The sequence below is a fragment of the Pinus tabuliformis genome, chromosome 1_1, assembly GCF_031772625.1.
Source record: "Pinus tabuliformis cultivar Carrire ecotype Pingquan chromosome 1_1, CPIR1, whole genome shotgun sequence".
Taxonomy (NCBI): Eukaryota; Viridiplantae; Streptophyta; class Pinopsida; order Pinales; family Pinaceae; genus Pinus; species Pinus tabuliformis.
In genome coordinates this window covers 835,939,711-835,958,955 of record NC_142297.1, presented here as the reverse complement: position 1 = coordinate 835,958,955, position 19,245 = coordinate 835,939,711, and the positions used below count along the sequence as shown (strand labels likewise).

The window sequence follows — 19,245 nt, the reverse complement described above, 5'->3', positions numbered from 1 at the left end:
TGCAGATATCTTAGAATCAATATTCATCATGAGTTCAATTGAAATTATAGTGAGTTCAATTGGAATTATAGTGTTGAAAAAGGGGTAAATGGAGGGTGGAAAGTATATGGGATTGAAAATAAGTGTAAATTGGCATACCTTTAGTTGTAGGGTAAGAAAAATACGTTATTTAATACTCTCGTAGCTGTTATTATCTTATATGGTTGTGAAGTCTGGGAATGCAATATCTCTAGAGAATCTTAGAGAATGATATACCAAATCTAAAATAATTTTATATTTATTCTCTTAAATATCAAAAGCAATGCACCATATCCTATCCTCCTTATATAAATGAGCCTTTCCTCCATTGGTTGCATGGTCATTTTTCTAGAATGAATCATTATATTATTTGTCATCCATAGTAGTGCTTTTGAAGTGGAAATTTTGAAGAAATTAATTTAGAACAATAATTTTAGCAGTGAGACACAATTTAGAGAATGGGTTTGAAACTTTTTAGGGCCAGTTTGTAGCGGGGGGGTGTGTGGTATAATTTTTTTTTTTGGTAGCAATGTCATACCCTTTAGCACTATTCTACACTCGAAGATCTTTCTAATGATGCAAGAATCACGCCAATCAAAGTTCAAATGCAAAAGTTATGCCTCCTGGAAGTTGATCTATTGTGATTGACCACCATAATTCAAGAGGTTGCCACATTAGCTTTGGTTATTCATGCAAAGGTGTTAGCCACACAAACACTATGAAGAAGACTCAAGAAGGGTTAAAGTTGTAACTTTAGTTAAGCGGTAAAGGAGTCAAATTTGACCCCTAGTTTGCTATTGGGTTGTGTTATGATCATACTACTAGGATGAAAAAGGGTTCCATTATTTTTTCTTGCATTTTCTTCCACAATAGAGCAGAGTAGCTCAGAGTGGATAGAGACAGAGAGAGAACAATCAAGAGGATTAAAATTTGTAATAGCCCATGGTCCACATGTCTTAGGTAATAACATAGATCGTTTCTTCTCCTTTGCACTTGCATTATTTCAATTCCAGATAAAAGAGAACATAGTAGATTCACCTTTCGAATGAATTTTCTTTTGAAAGGGTTTTCCAAGAAAATAATTGGTGTTCATTGTGGTTTCTGAGTGATTGTGATTACTTTTCTTTATTTTTCACATTTAATTTATTGAATACATAAACAACGAAATTGGTAATAAGGGATCTTGAATCTAAAGGAATTAACCCTTCATAGTATAGATTTATATTTAAGTAACATATATGTTTTGATGAACTATCTAGTGGAATATCCATGATAGTTTATAGATCAACCATGGTTAAGGACCTAATGTACATGAATACGATAAACATTGATGATAAGAGACTCCTCAATTTTTTTTCAACTTTATCCATTACCACCAACACCTCAAGCAAAGATGACATCAAGATGAAGTGTTGGTTAAATCATTAGGGAATACAGGAGGATGTCATCCTACACGATACCGACAATATTAAAAATATAATTATATCTAAATTTAAAGAGGATTTGTGGTGCAATGAAGAGTTAGACATTAAAAGGAAGCCAAGATATTACAAGCAAAAATATCTTTTAATTCTAACTAGTATAAAGAAGAAATCAACATTACTAAAACAAGAACCAACTCCCATGAACTACATAACTACAATGGGCATTGGGAAAATTCCAAAAGCCATGGGATGTAAAAATTTATATCTTTGTGAAGGTTGAAGATGAAAATCACTTTCTCAAATTAAAACTCATTTACCTTTCTAACCTCCCAAGTACGCCCATAGTGTGAGAGGATACAAGCAATATGAAAGCAAGTCCCATCATCGACCTCTAAAGGGAGATGGGTAGTCCCACCCGTGTTCTACAAAACTATGATAATCTTGGAAAGCTTCTCTTACAATTTTTTAAGCATAAAAACAAGATTTCAATGAATTTAAATAAAATTTACCTTCTAAAAACAAAATTTTAAAGAAATTTAAATAATCATTACCTTTTAAAAATGAGATAAACTAATTTTGATCTCAATGAACATGAATCATCACTATTATAATCACATTAACATAAACATAATTATTTGATATTAATATAGATACCATTATCTCAATGATTAAAATCTATTCTTTATATTCAATATATTTTTTCTTTATAAAACATGATAATAAGAAATGAGATTTAAATAATGAGTTTGATGTTTATATTGCAATTTTATCAATTTTTTTTATAAATTATACATGAAAAACTATTATAAAATTATGTCATATCTGTATATCAATAATTATTTTTTATAAAAAATAAAAATTAAATTATTATAACATTTTGATTCATTGATTATCTTTAATTCATAAATATTTATTTTAAAATATTTTAAATAGTTGTAAAAATAATTTCTTTTATTAAATCTAAATTATATTTTACAACATATTATTTTTAATAAATTAATGATTAGTAATAAATTTTATATAATTTATTCTAAATTATTTAAAAATATTGTAATATAAATAAAAATATTCCAAATGACCATAGTAATTGATATAAATATTCTAAAAACAATATAAATGTTCTAAAAACAAATCCTTTTATAAATAAATAAACGTTTAACATTACTCATTTTAAACACTTATCCTAAATAAAATAAAATAAAATAAAAGTTCAACCAATATTATATAACAAATATGGTACAAAAAAAAAAAAAAAAACAAATATGGTACAAACAAAAAGCATCGTAATCTCCTATTTATCTAATACTATTTTATTTTTAATGTTTAAACTTGAAATTTGTTTGTGTGAAGTTGTTTATTTATTTATATTTATAATCATGATTCCAAATTCTAATTGAATTGACCATGCTTTTATGTTTGCTTTTTTGGTTATTATTAGCGATGCTCGCTTTTGTATTGGCTTGCTTTTTTCTTCTTAGCCTTAGCAAGTTTTTTGGCTTTTTCGGGGTTACCGATGTTTGCTTTTTTCGTCAGAATGTAATATTTAATGTTTGCTTCTGAAGCCGTTGGATGCAGAGCATTTAATTTTCAATGCATGAAAGATTTCCATGCCGGGCGACTCGTGTCCAGCCTGCCTTCACAAGCGTGTTTGTATGATGCTGTTCTGGTTGGTTAATGCATTTTACAGGATTTGTGTTAAACGCAGAAACGCAGAGCGGAGCTGTCTAATCCAATCGTACCAGGCGTTAAATATCATCTTGCATTTTGTACCGATTTGTGGCTGCAGCATTCACTTGGGATTTTTGTGGCAGGACCATTACAGGGCTTCTCGATTTCACATGTTTCATCCTTCGAGGTGAGAAAGAGGGCAACGATGAATGAAAGGTGAGAAGCGCAGCGGCCCTGTCCTGTCTCTGATAAAAGTGGGTAACCACGAAAGAAGTTTTTTATGTGTTAAATTTGTACTAGACAGCCATGTTAACGGCGAATTTCTGATGAAATTTTCCAATGAAGCCTCCGGATGGCCTCCCCGCTTCCGGATTTAATGGTGTGGTGACCTCGCTTACTGGTGTGGTGGTTCCATTCTGCCTCTCTTTGCTTCCTCCCATGGTGAAGAAGCTGGTTGGGGTTTTGAATTTTCCGCGGGAAATGTAAGAAAATGCAGGTGTAATGCAGTGGAAGACGGAGGTGCGGAAGAGGAATTCATGTCAGATATGCAGTGTGAAATCAGAGCGGAAGGATTGAGAAAATATGGAAGGCATTAAGAAGCGATTTCCGAAGCAGAGGAATTATTTTGACTAAATTCTTTAGAAGTTGTCTATAATGCGACTTTTTGAGATTCCGGTGACGGAATCCGGCGGAAGAAATTGAGCTGAAATCATGATTTGTTGCAGTTAAAATGGTTTTTTAACTGCATATTCGGATTCAGCACCCTGAAAAACCCCTGGGACAGTTTCATTGTGCAGAAATTAGTTATCAAACTTGGATTTCCATAAATCACTGCCGGATTTTCACCGGAAAAAATCGCCGGAAAAGCTTTCAAAAAGTCACCTTAAAGACTACGGCAATTCTTTACAATATAATTCGGTGGGGTAAGGAAATGCTTTTTTTTTTCTTGAATGCTGTTTGATCTAATGGGGTCCCCCAGTTGTCGTGTCATTTAATCTAATATTTGCATTTCTTTCTTTTCCATTTCTGATTCCTTGGTGTTAAGGGTCCCCCAGTTGTCGTGTCATTTAATCTAATATTTGCATTTCTTTCTTTTCCATTTCTAATTCCTTGGTGTTAACATTTATGGTATGGTACAGCGATAGATCATTTTTTTCTATAACTGTAGGTTTATTCTGAAATTTTTAGATTTCTCACTTTAATTAATTATTTATATTAATATGAATTAATTTAATTAAACTGAATTAAATTTACCGGACAATAATTAAATTATTTATATTAATATGAATTAATTTAATTAAACTGAATTAAATTTACCGGACAATGGATATCATTTCATATGTCAATGTTTTTTTATTTAATTTCCTCTGGGTGTAATTTGAATATTTATTTTATTATTACAGGTGATCCGTCTATGGAAAAATAGCATATGGTGCTGGATTGAGATGGGTAGATTGGAGATCTTTTGGAACTTTTAAGAAAGAAAATTCTAGCGTTGTTGGAAATGAGAGTAGAAAGAGAAGAGATGTCTCTGAACCTACATACAGCTCTGCTTATTCTCCTTCGGCTCCTCTGTCTCTGTTCTGGTTTTTGTGTGTGTTCGTGTGTTCAAGAAGCGCTTCCAATGTGTTGTGTTGTCATGTTATATGTGTTATATATGTGAAATTCTCTGGTGTTTGTGTGTTCATGTGCTCCAGAAGCGCTTTCAATGTGTTGTGTTGTCTTGTCGTTTCTCTTTTCTCTGTTTCATGTTATATGTTGAAAGTTGTAGAGAATGGATTTGGAAACTGTGAAAAAAACGGAGCATCGGGATTTGAATCAACTCACACACGTTGGATATGAAGTCGCCGAGGTATTTGTTTTTATCTTGGCCCCCTCTTTACTAGAGCTTTTTTTTCTCTCCTTGAAAATTAAATATTATTATATCATTTCTCTTCTTTGTGTTTATTAAACGACTCTTTTTTTTTAAAATTAAATGTTATTATTGTATCAGGAGATATTGATTTTTTATTTTTTCCGTAAATTACAGGTAGTCGATCTAATCATCTCACTGTCTGGTAATCATTCTAATCTCCCCGTCGGGCTAATCATCCCCATCATAAATTACAGGTAGTTAATCTCACATCTCTGTTTCTTGAAGATAAAAGAGTAACGGAAACTTGCTTCTCCCCTTATTTTTTTCTAAGTTTGAAGCGTTATCCTCTTATTTTCTTAGTTTCGAGCGTTAAGAGCAATAAATTATTGTTTAGTAAATTTTTTCATTGACATCTTATGGTTTTTTATTTTCTGATTTTCACTCTGGAAAAAAAAATCTTATGGTTTTTTATGGCTAATTAAAAATCGCTCTTAATATCCCAGGAGAGTAATATTATTGTTTTTAATTACATGTTATTATTGTAGCCAGAGATCTTGATCTTTTTACTTTGCTGTGTCATGTTATATGTCTTTATGTGTGTTGTGTATGTGAAATTGTTAGAAGTTAGAGGTTTTGTGGGTGAATAGGATTGGAATCTGTGAAAAAAGCGGAGCATCGGGATTTGATTCACGTTGGATATCTTTTTTTCTTCTTGAAATTTAAATAATATTATATCATTGCCCTCTTTGCGTTTATTAGCCTGACTTTTTTTAATTAAATGTTATTATTGTAGCAAGAGATCTTGATTTTTTTATGTTTTTAGCTGACCTAGTCATCACACTCTCTCGCTAAACATTACTTTCTAATTCTCTTAATCTTTTTTGTTAGAAGGTTAGGGCACTGTTAGAAGGTTTATTAGAAAGTTAAGGGATGGTTAAAAGGTTGAGTTAGTTTATTATTTATTTGAATTTTTATCAAAATTTGAATTATTATCAATTTGAGTAAGAAAAAGATGAAAAAGATTAGAAGGTTGGGTCAGTTTATCATCAATTTTCAATTTGAATCATTATCAATTTTCAATTTGTATCATTATCAAAATTTGAATCAATTTGAGTAAGGAAAAGATGAAAAAGATTAGAAAGTTGGGTCAGTGTATCATCAATTTGGGTAAGAAAAAGATGAAAAAGATTTGAGTAAGACTCTTTTCTCTTTTCATCTCTTCATCTCTTTTGTTATAACATTGATGTTAAAAGGTTAGGGAATGTTAATGTTAGAAGGTTAGGGGACTGTTAGATTTGAGTAAAACTCTTTTCTCTCTTCATCTATAATTTTAGAAGGTTGGGTCAGCTCATCATCAATATAATTTGAGTAAGAAAAAGGCAAAAAAAAGGTTGAATTGCAAAAGGCCAAAAACAGGGAGTCTAGTACTCCCATAGACTATTTTTAGAATGCGAGGCCTTCAAAGACAACATTGAAAGTTATGCAGATATTCTGGTAGCTAGCTCTTGGGATAGACTATTTTTAGAATGCGAGGCCTTCAAAGGCAACACCGAAATTTATGTAGATATTCTGGTAGCTAGCTCTTGGGATATACTATTTTTAGAATGTGAGGCCTTCAAAGACAACAGGGAAAGTTATGCAGATATTCTGGTAGTTAGCTCTTGGGATAGACTATTTTTAGAATGTGAGGGGCTAGCTCTTGGGATAATCTATTTAAGAAAGAGATTGTTGAAAAACTGGACCAGATAAAGAAACAATCTGTCTCATAAACTATCTTTAGCCTAATAAATATAAAAATAATTTTCTTTCTTTCTTTAATTTAATAACCTTTAAAATATCATTCTGTTACAAGTAGCTAATTTCACATCTCCTTTTCTCAAAGAAAAAAGAGTAAAGGAAGCTTCTCTACTTATGAGGGAAGCTTCTCTACTTACTAGTTTCGAGAAGGAAGCTTCTCTACTTATTAAAAATCGTTCTTGATATCTCAGGAGAGTAATAGGGTATCAAGTTTTTAAATGTGAAATTGGTAAAAGTTATGGAGGTTGGAAATGGAATCGATTAAGTGTTCTCTTTGCTCTGCTTTGCCGCTGGAAGGTGTTTTTTCGTTTTCTTATTTTCTTGTAAATTGAATATCGTTAAATTTCATTACCTGTAGCCAGCTTTAGTTTTTATAATAACAAGCGAATTTAATATTATTGTATTTTTTTAAATTAAAAATTGCTAGCGTCAACATCTCATGTTCTTGAAAATGCTCTTGAAAATAAGAGCAGTGATTTTCTCAGTTTTGAGGGTTCAGAGCAACATTATTGGTAAATAAATTTTCAGACATTTATAGTGTTTTCATCTTCTAATTACATATATCTCATCATCTTTCCAGTTTTCAGTTTAGACATAGTGTGCTGTTGATTTCCAGTTTAGCCACATGACAGTCTTAGTTACTTTTAGTTACTTTTCGTTTCTCTCCTTTGATAACAGCGAATTAAATACCGTGGTATCCTTTCTGCCCTACTTTGGATAGGCATTTTTCTTTTAGTTTCTTAGATATTCTTATTATATTTATTTAGGTTGGTTTAAATTAGCAGTTAGTTCTTCATTAAAAGGAAAGAAAAAAGCATACTCCTAGTTGAATACATAGATTCGGATTTCTAGCAGCTCTCATTGTCTCTCTCTCTTGAAGATAAAAGCTTTCATCGTCTCTCTCTTCAATATAAAAGCCACTGATTCTGCCTTTTTTTTTTTCCGTTTTAGGGTGACGAGCAGCCGAAATATCCAGGAAATTAGCTCTTCGCAATATATTGACATGACATGGATAGATCAGAGGAGAAGAATATAATATGTAATGTGAGGTCGTTGGTTGAAACATCTCCACGTCCATAGCGTCGAAGCGAATCAGGCAGACAGATAGGTACACATTCTGCCCTTAAATGATATGACTTTTTTGATTAAACAAAATGGATAAACACAAACACACTGCTAGGTCAAAATGAATCAGTCCATCTCAACTTTGTCAAATGAACTAAGAATGAATGGCTAATGGGTTTTACAAATTTCGTTACTCAACATATCTAAGGAATGATATCACCCATCCGATGCATACACCATCTAACAAACATCATGTCTCCCATGGGTGCAAGGATTACTATATATTTTTCTTCAATAAAAATTTAAAAGTTTTCAGTGATTATAATTGTGAGCTTGGATGTCATATGTTTTGACTGTTATTGTTGTATTGATGCATGTACCTCTTTTTTTCAAAAGAAAACTAAGGGGTTAGTTATTATTAAAAATTTGATTAGTTTTAATAGGGCTTGGTTCTAATCCTTTTAGTTGAAAACTAGCTAATGTCTAATTATTATGGATGTCATTCTGGGTTTAATTTTTAATTTCTTGTAGTGTAGCTTTTCATTTTCTTGCACAAAATTTATAGAGTTACCCATGTGCACACCGTGTCCTTATTATTTTGTTTATTTTATCGCCATATGTACTATTTTGATTATTTAGCTTTTTGTTTATTTTATTGGTATATGCTTACTATTTGATTGATTATTTTCTAATGGTATTTCTCCTCTCCTTTACCCATTTACTTTTACTTTTGTACATTTACTTTCATGCATTGGTATACACATGCTAAGCAGGTTCACATAAATCAATGTGAAGATATACATCTCCTCTCCCTTACACATTTACTTTTGTACATTTACTTTGCTGCATTAGTATAAACATGCTAAGCAGGTTCACATAAATGAATGTGAAGATATACATCTTCTCTCCCTTACACATTTACATTTGTACATTTACTTTCATGCAGGTTCACATAAGGAAGAATTCACCTCTCCACCTTTCTCCTTATTTCTTTAGTGGTTTCATCATGAACTTTTTTAAGGTCCTCTTGGTTAAGAGGCCCTCTTATTTGCGGTTGTTTGAGGACCATGTCTCCCCCAAGCTCCCTTGGATGCACTACATTTCCTTTGGTTTAACTATCTTTTAGCCAACTTTGTCGTTGCCTAAAGACACCTTGCAATGCAATTTTGCAATCACTTATCCTTGTATGGCCATTCCCTAATAAATGTTCTTTATTTTCCCCTAACCTTCTCTCTTTATAATTTTCCCACTTCTAAAAGAGAACCCTTCGTTGCAACATGGCCATTCCCTAATAAATGTTCATTAGTTTCCCCTAACCTTCTATTTTCCTACTTCTAAAAGAGAACTCTTTGTTGCAACATGGCCATTCCCTAATAAATGTTCTTTAGTTTCCCCTAACCTTCTCTTTTCCTACTTCTAAAAGAGAACCCTTTGTTGCGACATGGCCATTCCCTAATAAATTTTCTTTATTTTCCCTTAACCTTCTCTTAATAATTTTCCCACTTCTAAAGGAGAACCCTTTGTTGCAACATGTTTCCCCTTCTTTCCTTTTTCATCCTCCAACTCCAGGCAATTGAGCTGCTTGGCAATCTCCTTTTTATTAGCCTTCATGCTCATAAAAGTTAAATGGGTGAGATTACATCATTTGTCGTTATTAATTCCCCCGAACCAAGCAACTTGGAAATATCCTTTCTATTATAGTAGTGCATTCATGCCCATAAAAGTTATATGGGTGAGATTACATCCTCTTGTCATTATTAATTCCCCTCATGTCAAAGGGTAAGCCCCTCTAGTTTGTATTTCATTCCCCCGAACCTTATACAAGTCTACTTTGAGCAGCTCGGCAATCTCCTTTCTATTATAGTGGTGCCTTCATGCTTATAAAAGTTAAATGAGTGAGATTACATCGTCTTGTGAGCAGCTTGGCAATCTTGATTCTATTATAGTGGTGCCTTCATGCTCATAAAAGTTAAATGGGTGAGGTTACATCGTCTTGTCATTATTAATTTCCCTAAACCGAGCAACTTGGCAATATCCTTTCTATTATAGTGGTGCATTCACGCTCATAAAAATTATATGGGTGAGATTACATCCTCTTGTCATTATTAAATCCCCCACATGTCTCAAGGGTAAGCCCCTCTAGTTTGTATTTAATCCCTCGAACCTTATACAATTCTACTTTGTCATATCACCTCTACTTTGCAAGTAGCTTCATTTGCTATTTTATCCCCTTTACACAGTGCATACATGATTCCTGTGTGTGAAGCCTTACTTTAGTCTTTTGTTTGATGCTTCCTTCAACATCTCTTAACCTCCATGTCTCAAGGGTAAGCCCCTCTAGAGTCATCCTTGTCATTCCTTGTAGCCACTTCAAATTCTTTGGTATAAGTTTTCTTGCCTTTTTTTTTGGGTCACAAATGCTTTGACCCCTTTCTTAAATATTTGCTTCAAAAATTTTGAGCTTAACACATGGTTGCACAAGAGGACCTTGTACCCTTTTGTAGGATAGCACCTCATAGTTCGTTTTCAGTGGGCTCTAGTAGGAACTTTTACAAGTCGTCCTTACTCAAGTAGCTAGCATGCATCATATAAAAAAAAAGTTTGACAAGCCATCAAGTGTAGAAAATAGAGGCCATGAACATTATCTTCCGTAAAATACAACATCAAGTGCATAAAGTAGAGGCCATGAACATTATCTTCCGCAAAATACAAGGCAATCTTAATTAATCGCTCTCTAGTATGGTAGCTCATGGAATCACTTACCTAAGCTAGAATTTAATCATACTCGAGCCCAAATTAATTATACTTGAGCCCATCCTTTCTAGCTTAGATTCCCCCATGTTCCAATTTATAGGAGCGTGCATTCTTCGCGAGTATAGTTGAGAAGATATTATAGACCTTCATGTCTCAAGGGTAAGCCCCTCTAGTTTATATCTCTTGCTTTGAGGCATCGCGAGTATAGTTGAGAAGATATTATATACCGTCATGTCTCAAGGGTAAGTCGTTCTAGTTTGTATTTCTTGTTTTGAGTCATCCTTGTCACTCCTTGTAGCCACTTCAAATTCTTTGGTATAAGTTTTCTTGCCCTTTTTTGTTTTTTGTTTTTAAATACTTGTTTCAAAAAATTTGAGCTTAACACATGGTTGCACAAGATGACATATCTAGCTTCTCTTGTACATGATCTGCCCTCTAAACCTTGTTTGTTTCACGCACATAAATGTTTTCGTAGGACCTTGTACTCTTTTGTAGGATAGGACCTCATAGTTCGATTTCCATGGGCCTTTAATAGGAACTTTTGGGAGTTTTCCTTACTCAAGTAGCTAGCATGCATCATATAAAAAGAAAAGTTTGACAAGCCATCTAGTGTAGAAAGTAGAGGCCATGAACATTATCTTCCGCAAAATATAAGGCAGTATTAATTAAGCGCTTTCTAGTAAGGCAACTCATGGAATCACTTGCCTAAGCTAGAAGTTAATCATACTTGAGCCCACCCTTTCTAACTTAGATTCCTCCATGTTCCAAGTTATAGGAGCATGCATTCATTGCGAGTATAATTGAGAAGATATTATAGACCTTCTGGCATTCATCTCGAGTATAATTGAGAAGATATTATAGACCTTGTAGGTTGGTTGGTCTAAAAGGAAGGGAATTGTTATTGATTTGGTCCATAAAGGAAGGTATATAGGTCTTATAGGGTTGGTTCTAGAAGGTGCCTTATATCTTCTCCTTGAACCCCATTTTACAAGGGTCTTGAAAGTTCAAAATTTCTTGAGCATAGTGTGTTCAACACCCACAAACACTTTTGCAGGACCTCACACTTTAAGGAGGTCTTACAATGAGACCTTTTGGGAGGAGTCCTTTCTTGTAATCCCTTTAACAATTTAGTTTCTTTTATTTTAAAAAGTGAAATTGATTTGAATGAAACAAATAGCTATTGACCTCACTAGTTGTAATGTGTTATGCATCCAACATTGTTTTGTTATATTTGAGAGAATGTGAAAGAATTGCTCTACCTTGTCACCTTGTTTTACTTTCCAGTACTAATTTAAATGGGTTCACACGAGAAGACTTAGGTAAATGAACCTTTTTCTTTTCTTTCACTATCACAAATGTAAAACATGTGAAGCACAAAATCAAAACTTTTGAAACAAGCGCAAGTTCAACAACCTAGATCATCAAGTCCTCTCTTTGTGGCTCAAAATTTTCTTTTTGTAAGCCCTCTCTTTGTGGCTCAATTTTGACTTTTTTTAATCTTAGCCTTGGACCTTAAATGGCTCAAGAAGTCATCTCTCGTGGACCCTATTTACCTGCCTTCCTCTTTTTTTATTATTGTAATATTCTACAAGTTTACTCTACCATGTCTCCTCAATGGGTATTTGGTTTTTGCCTTGTTTTCCTTTGGCTCTCTTGTTTTTCCATTGTTTCCTTTATTGATTTCATTGAGTGGTGGTGTAGCTTAGTGTTTAGATCCTTGTGTGGCCTCTCTCATAGTGATTGAACACTAACTACATGAAGGTGTAATGGGGAATTTTCTTTCCTCTCCCATTTCTCTGGTTCTTCACTCGATTCTTTGTTATTGAAGTGGCTCACCTTTTTTCTTAAAATTTCGTATCCTCCCATCATTGTTATTAGCCTAGGTTTCTATACAAATTTATTTGCCAAAATTCTTTCATAAACTATTTTTCTTCTTTTCTTTGGTTGTGTCTTTACATATTCCATTTTTCCAATAAATTGTTTAAATTCCATGAATGTATGACACGCTCCACCTTGATTGGATTTTTCCCATGGTTATTATATGCTTGATCTTTCGTCCTTTTCGAATCCTCAGATGATGCCTTTCAATATCTCTACATTGTGTTTCCCTCCTCATTACAATGATCTTGGTATTAATTTATTCTTTTTTGTCACTCATTGCAAATCCCCACATTGGTTGTATTGCCCATTGTAGATTCTTGCCATTGTGCTGCATGTGGCCTCATTAAGGAGTAGTTCCCCTTTGCCATCTGTGGTGTGCTCATGGTCTGTGGTGGTTATTGCCCATTGTAGACTCTTGCCATTGTGTTGCATGTGGCCTCATTAAGGAGTAGTTCCCCTTTGCCATCTATGGTGTGCTCATGGTCTGTGGTGGTTATACCTTTATTCGGTAATTTGTTCTCATTGTCTATGGTGGTTATACTTTTATTTGGATATTTGTTTTCATGGTCTATGTTGGTTATACCTTTGTTTTCATGTTCTATGTCGGTTATACCTTTATTCAATTATTTGGGCCTTGAGGGTAATTTCCTTCGTACTTTAGCTTCTTAGCCTAGAGTTGTGGATGTGTTCTTAATGTATCCACCTCAAATACCTTTGGTTGTATGTTTTCCCATCCTTATTCTTCCATTAATTTTATTATTTTTAGTAACATGTCCTTTGGTGTTTTCCTCAATTATTCCCCAAAACATGGGATTTTTTCTTGAACTAGACATGAGATTTATTTATTTATTTATTTTCCCTAGTTCAACATTGCTCAATTCAACCTCCATTTTGGTCCACCACTTTTCTTATAGCCTATAATTCAACCTATGGTCTCATAGTCCTCATTTTTTCCTATTGGCCTTTCTTTTAGCATCCCAATCCTCCTTGTGGCCTTGCTATCGCCCTGTTTGGCCTTTTGACCTCCCTTTTTAGCATCTCAAGTACCTTTTTGGCTTTTGAACCTCCCTTTTGTTCCCTAGTTGTCATTTTTTGTTAATTTTAGCTAACAATGGTATGTTCTGTGCTTAAGAGCAATTTTACTTCAATTTCTTTGTTAGCCCAATATCAATATCGAGTTTAGCAATCACATCAACATGATAGTTAAATGCAGATAGAACATAAAGATAACAGCAGAAGACAAGCCAAGACAAGAGGACAGAAGATGTGGCACCAACTAGGGACAAACCCTAATGTGGGGAAACCCTTGATCAATTATTCTTATATTATTCAATAGTTCAGTAGAGAGAGAGTACAATTTACAAATCTGATAATTTATGACAACAACAAAAGAGCCCTAACCAGAGAAGTCAACACTGGTCAACAGGGCAGATTTGCCCGTCAACTTTATGGTCAACTTTAGTAAACTTCGGCCTCCAAACTGTAGGATGAATAAGCCTTCAAAACAAATCAACACAGTCCAGTCAAACCTAGTCAAACAGGCAACCCTGTGGTCAACCCTAGCTGTAGTCAACATTTTTCAAAGTCAACGATTGACCTTGATCTCCATGCCCAGAAATGCGGCCTGCCCAAACAGAAGTATCTCACCCAAAAACACAGTCAAACAAGTCAACGTTGCTGGTCAACGCTAGTCAAAAGACTTGCTGAAATTTGGTCAACGCCCAAAACAAAACTTTGTCCTCCTTTCCTTCGCACGTGTGAGAGAGAAAGCTACCTAGAAAATGCGTACCCAATCACAAGAGGAGAGAAGAGATGTGAGATGAGATGATGGTGAAAATGACTTGAGGTCTCCTTCTTTTATATGCAATGTTGAGGGTGAGATGGGGTTTTGAATACCTTTTTTGCTTGCTGGCTGACCTTGACAATTTGTCCATAATATAAATAAATTCATAGCTTTATTGTACATGTCGGAATCGGGTGATCTTTAGATCAATCCTACACCTCTCAAAGAGAGGAATCCAAGAAAAATATCAGTTGTCATAAATAAGATGACCTATGTGGAGTTTGGCCCTAGTTTCCAATTTTAACTCTCCCTCGCAACTAGGGAGAACTCCATTTGCTAATCCATCTGCCAGTGGGTACTATCTCTGCCATCAATGCACTGCGTTGCACTGCTCTGTTTTGTTGAACTATGAATAAGAAGTGATCGAGAATGTATCATACCGTTCTCTATTGATCCGAAGTCAGTCCTAGACAAAAGAGAGTGTCTCATACCACTCTTATTGACCTGAAGTCAGTTCTAATCAAAAGAGAGTGTGTCATACCTCTCTTACTGACCCGAAGTCAGTTCCAATTGGTCCCAGATCAATATCATCCTAGCATATGGTGTACGGTAGTACACGATGCATCCATCAGTAGTACTATGGTCCCTATCCTCATTTACCTACTCATTGGCCAGATGACAGGTACTTCCCATGAGTCCTAGACTGCATGGGTAGGATGTCTCAGTAGGAGAAGGATGGACCACTTATCCTGCATACATGTCGCCATGGGGCATCACAGGGGAAGGTTGAACCACTCACCCTATACAAAGCAAACCACTAGGGGAAGGCTAAACCACTCACCCTATGGTTGCTCATTGCTCCAAGAAGTACCCCAAGCCCCCTGGAGCTCCCAGAGCTCAATTTCCATATCATACAAGACCCTCACAAGAGGGTCTCTCCACGACTCCAAGTTGTTCTCGGAAGGCCAAGAACTTGACCCCCAGGGGCTTTTTCAGAATATTGGTGACCTGCACATCAGTCCCAATGTGATGGAGCCTTATTTCTCCTTGTTGTACCATATCCCGGATAAAGTAATACCTGATATATATATGCTTGGAGCGATCATGAAACACGAGATTCTCTGATAATCAGATCCCACTTTGGTTGTCACAGAGGATCACAATGGTATCCTGCACATGTCCAAACAGCTCACTAAAGAGCTTCCTCAACCAGACAACTTCACAAGAGGCCATACTAGCAGCTATGTATTCAGCCTCAGTGGTGCTCAAGGCAACCGATTTCTGCTTCCTGCTCACCTAGGATATCAAGCAAAACCCAAAGAAGAACAACATTTAGAAGTGCTCTTGCGATCCACCACACTGCCAACCCAATCAGCGTCAAAATAACCATGCAGCCTCACATCTACGGCAGTGTATCTCAGTCCATGAGTGATTGTGCCCTGAAGATATCTCAGAAGATTCTTGGCACCAATCCAATGTATATGATGAGGCTCAACCATATATTGGCTCAACGTGTTAACTGCAAAGCATATGTCTGGACGGGAGTTCACCAAGAACATCAGTGCTCTTATGAGTTGACGATACTTAGAAGCATTTCCCAATTCAGGTCTGACAACACTACCACATAACTTCTTAAAGTTAAGTTCCATCGGGGTAGTCACAAGCTTGCAGTCTACCATCCCAAATCTTTCCAATATCTTCACAACATATTTTCCTTGAGATAGGAAAATTTCTCCTGGCTTTTGCTAGACATCTGGCTTTTGCTAGACATCCAACCCTAGGAAGTAGCGCATTAGTCCTAGGTCCTTCATATCAAATTCAGAAGCCAATTCCCTCCTACATCTGTGAATGAGAGGGTCTGCACATGTCAGAAAGAGTCCGTCCACATAATGTACTAGTATGAGAGGTTTATCATTTTCAACCTTAAAGTAAAGGTTCAGATCGAATTCACTTCTAGTGAATCTCAGCTTCATCAGATAGCTATCAATCCTCTCATACTAAGCCCGGGGTGCTTGTTTCAAGCCATAGAGAGCTTTCTTCAACTTGCATACATGAGATTCTTGGTCATGAACCTCAAACCCCTCGGGTTGTTCCACATAGACTTCCTCTTTGATCGAACCATGCAAGAAAGCGGTCTTTACATCCATCTGATGTAGGTTCCATCCTTGCGAGGAAGCAAGGGCTATGATCGAGTGGATGGTGGTGTATCAGGCAATAGGTGCAAATATATCATCATAATCTACACCTTCCTTTTGAGAGAAGCCTTGAGCAACAAAGTGAGCCTTGAACTTTTCTGCACTTCCATCAGCTCCATGCTTGATTTTGTAGAGCCACTTAGAGGTGACAACCGATTTGTCCTGGGGTCTAGGAACCACATCCCATACATCATTCTTCATAATTAACTTGTATTATTCATTCATAGCATCCTTCCATACTTGTTGCTTCACAACTTCTTCGAATGATGAAGGCTCATTTTGAATGATAGTGCTCATGACAGTCAAGTATCCTTGATACTTGTTTGGCTTCTTGCTTTCACGGAAAGTCCCCCTTGGTGCAATATGTCTCTCGACATCTTCGAGAGTCTCCCTAAGCCATGAGGGTCTCCTATTGGAGGAGGAGGGCTCTTGGGCAGGAAAATCAATAGGATCCATAGGTTCATCAATGTTCAACATCGTTTCATCTTCTTTTGCACCTTGTTTTCCAGTGTCAGCTTCTTTTTCCTTCCTTGGGATAGGAAGGTTTTTGATCTTGCTGAGGGCCATATCTTCGTCGAAGGTGACATCATGACTTATCTCAACTTCCCTTTGACCAACCACATAAATTCTATAACCCTTAGAATTTTCACTCTAGCCCACAAAGATTCCTTTCTTCCTTGATGCACCCAATTTGCTTCTTTTCTCTTTCGGCACATGAAAATATACGGGCTTCCAAAAATTTTAAAATGAGAGACATCGGGTTTCTTACTAGAGAACACTTCTTTGGGAGTCTTGGAGTCCAATGCTGGATGAGGGCATCGGTTTTGAACATACACGACAATATTTGCAGCTTCAGTGCATAGGAACTTCGGAATCCCTTGATCATGAAGCATGGCACGAACTTCTACAATAGTACGATTCTTCCTTTCAGCTACACCATTCTACTCTGGAGTGTATGGTGTTGTAGTCTCCCTCTTAATGCCAATTTCTCTGCAATAATCATGGAATTCATGATTCGTACTCAGTCCCATTATCAATCCTCAATATCTTGGTTTTCTTCTCGGATTGGTTTTCGATCAAGGCTTTGAAGTGACGGAACTAGGTGAACACTTCATCCTTCCTTTTCAAGAAGTAGATCTAGGTCTTGCGAGAATAATCATTCGTCAAGGTGAGATAATATAAGTATCCTCCCAAAGTGTTTACGGGCATAATACCAGATATGTCGGAGTGGATCTATTGCAATATATATGTGGTCTTGCTATTACTTGAGGGGAATGGTCCCTATGTAATTTTTCCTTCAGCACATCTCGAACATACACCTTCATGCTCTACTTTGAACTCAGCATACACCTTCATGCTCTACTTTGAACTCGGCCATACCTGTCACCATCTGTTTCACATCGGGTAGAGCCTTATAATGAAGATGGGAAAACCTCCGGTGCCATAGTTCAGATTGTAGAGATGAGTCGCAAGACATGGCTCCCAATGGATTTCCTCCAGCTTGATACAAAGTGTCAACCCTGAACCCAAGAGTAAAAGCATCTTTAAAATTTATTTTCAAAACACGTACCTTTCCATCGATGAATGCCACCTTGTATTTTTTGTCTTCCATTGCCGAAATGGACAACAGGTTCTTCTTGAGATCAGGTACATATAGTACTTCTTGTAAATGAATAGTGTTACCTTGATTCAGTTGAAGGGTAACATTCACTACTCCCTTCACGTGATAGGTGGAATCGTCTCCAAGGATAATCTCCAAGTTTGTCTCCTTCTCTATTAGATTAGAGAGAGCTTACTTGTATCTGGTGAAGTGCCTTGAGGCACCACTATCAATTAGCCAATTCCCTAAAGTGTCCGATGGAGAGGTAGTGGAGAGGGCCGATATAAGTTAGTACTCCTTTTGCTTATTGTTAACAACATTTTATTCTTCATACTTGGAGTTCCTTGCTTTCTTGGAGGGTCGACCATTTCCTTGATGTCCCGCATTCCTTTTTCCCTTGCCATAGGAACTGCCATTCCTTTGATCATTGTTGTTGAAGTTTCCCCTGGAATAATTGTGATCATCATCATGCAATGTGTCCCTTCTATTTGGACACTCCGTTGCATAGTGGCCAAACTTATTGCAAACAAAGCACCTGCCCTTCTTTCCTCCCTTAGATCCAGGATTTCCATTGAAATGACCTTTAGACCCTACATTATTTATCCTTTTGGCATGAGTGGAGAATGCAGTAGGGTTGCTTCTATTAGAAGGCATTTCTTGCTCCACCATTCTTGTTTCTTCTTGAATGTATCTCGACATCAATTCTTCAAACCTTGGAATTCGATCATTATTGAGAATAGTGGTTCTAAATATATACCACTCGGGTGGGAGTCCTCCAAGGGTAGTGATAGTAAGTTCCCTATTAGGAATTACTTCTCTAATCGAAAGTAGATCATTCTTGATCTCAGTGATCCTTAAGTAGGATTGAATATCCACGTCCTTGAATATCCTTCAACTTATTTTTGAGAAATAAAATTTGATTAGCATCACTAGCCTTGAACATGTCGATCAACTTGTCGTAGATCTCCTTGGAGGTCTTCAATTTGGAGATGGTAGGCCACTAGACGCTTGTCAATGGAATCTCTAATAATCTTCTTTGCTTTGACTTCAACCCTATTGTACTTGGTCTTTGCAGCAGCCGATGCATTTGAAGGAGGCTCAGGGATTTTACCCTTCACATAATCCAACACTTCTTGTTCTTCCAAGGTCAAATCAAGAGACATCTTCCATCCATGATAGTCAGATTTTTCACGGAGCTTGTCTTC

At 35.9% G+C, this 19,245-nt stretch overlaps 1 long non-coding RNA gene across 1 annotated transcript in view; it reads left to right on the top strand.

The window, feature by feature from the left end:
* Positions 1 to 4,884: 4,884 nt before the first annotated feature.
* LOC149216732 (uncharacterized) overlaps positions 4,885 to 19,245 on the top strand; it is a 159,913-nt gene continuing 145,552 nt past the window's right edge. Inside the window, exons 1-3 of the long non-coding RNA XR_016250101.1 lie at positions 4,885 to 4,962; positions 5,140 to 5,219; positions 7,714 to 7,870. This is a non-coding gene — a long non-coding RNA (uncharacterized LOC149216732). The remainder of the gene's footprint in view (positions 4,963 to 5,139; positions 5,220 to 7,713; positions 7,871 to 19,245) is intronic.